Below are 2,014 nucleotides of genomic sequence, written 5' to 3' on the forward strand. Positions count from 1 at the left end.
AGAAAGGCTGTTAAAATGTGTATCCTTCTTGAAATAAATAGCTTGTTTCACATTTTTTTCAAAACCATAACAGTTTACTTTTTCTCTGTAAAGACAATAAACCTTGTTTTTTTTTTAAATCACGTTTAGATTGTGAGTAATGTTGAACTTAGAACACTGCAACAAGTTTTATCCACCTGTAGTTGTCTAAATAAAAATAATGCACTAGTGTTTCTCCAAACTTTCACGAGTGTCTGAAGTTTGCGTTACTAGTTAGAAACATTGTCTACAAACTATCATTGGTGGAAGAAGTCCGCATTAACATTTCAAAACGTTTTGTTAAATCTACCACAAGTCGACGAGGATCGGACATTATTACTAAATGAATATATTTTGTTCAATATGAGCAATAACAACTTAGACTATTTCATTACATTTATTTCTTGAATTAATTTGAATGTTTTGCAGTGCCAAAAATATTTGAATCAACCATTCAAAAGGGAAGAAACTTAATTTGGAAGAGTATAGTTTAGTGACCGTGTATTTAAATGAAAAAAAAAACCTGATTTTTATTGACATTATCACCCGAAATACCAAATAAATCACTCAGTGAAGTGAGACGTAACGTAGTTTGTGACATAGATTTGAGAAAAAAGAAAAATAAACGTTACATTTCCTTATTCTGTGCTCCACTCTCCAGTGACTCAGCGGTAAGTTTGTGGACTTACGCAGTTAAAATACAGGTTTTGTTTACCACAGCACAGATAGCTCAATGTGTAGTTTTGCGCTTAATAACAAACACACAAACCTATTCTATTGGTGACTAAATTGTGACCCACGAGTCACAAATGTTTATTATATATCTGATTTCGGAGCATAAGTACTATTGTACTTTTAAAAGAAATTATTAAGTAAACGCAATTAATACATTTAATCCTTTGAACTAGAAGCCAAATTATTTTAAATATTTGTCATTAGCTACGTCCAGCCAGATATTGTAATATTGGTGCGATAGATGGCTGTGGAAGAACGTTGGTACGGGGAAGAAACAGAATCAATCGTTTCGTTCTTTCTCTAAGTGCTCCGCTGTCGACGGTACGTCTAGTTTTGGAAGATTCTACCAACTCTTCCGGTTACAAATTCTCGCTGTGTTAAGCGAGAATCAATCGTTTCGTTCTTTCTCTAAGTGCTCCGCTGTCGACGGTACGTCTAGTTTTGGAAGATTCTACCAACTCTTCCGGTTACAAATTCTCGCTGTGTTAAGCGAGAATCAATCGTTTCGTTCTTTCTCTAAGTGCTCCGCTGTCGACGGTACGTCTAGGTTTTGGAAGATTCTACCAACTCTTCCGGTTACAAATTCTCGCTGTGTTAAGCGGATCTGAATCTTGAGATACAGTGTTCAAAATGAATAGTGCAACATAAACTAAACTGTAACACAAAAACTGTAAATATAATTATATAAATATCATGTTTGGATTTTTCCCGTAGATCTCTTAAAACCGTTTTATGTTTTAGATATTGTTCGTATATCATGATTCACTCCTGCACAATTACTGAAGATAGGGCAATTTGCACAATATGAGAGGATAAGCAAAACTATCTGTTTTCATAATTATTTATGCAAAATTCTTTGTAGTGTTTGATTTTCATTTACTTAATGATTTTTATATGAACATTTATATGCTTGGATATCAGCTTATATTTTTAAGGATAGGCACTTATTTAAGTTTTAGATAAAAACGAAATTTCACAAAATCTTGCTAAATAATAAAAACGCATATTAGAATTCGTAACAGCATAAACAATTTGAACTTAACAATCAAAAGTTTATTGATAAATTATAGGCTCTATAACATGAATCAACGACTGTTCCAATTGAAAATAAATTTTCAGTAATTATGACAGGAGGATTATGTACTAATATTTTCAGTAATTATGACAGGAGGATTATGTACTAATATTTTCAGTAATTATGACAGGAGGATTATGTACTAATATTTTCAGTAATTATGACAGGAGGATTATGTACTAATAC

This window comes from Limulus polyphemus, unplaced genomic scaffold (assembly GCF_000517525.1).
Source record: "Limulus polyphemus unplaced genomic scaffold, Limulus_polyphemus-2.1.2 Scaffold234, whole genome shotgun sequence".
Lineage (NCBI taxonomy): Eukaryota > Metazoa > Arthropoda > Merostomata > Xiphosura > Limulidae > Limulus > Limulus polyphemus.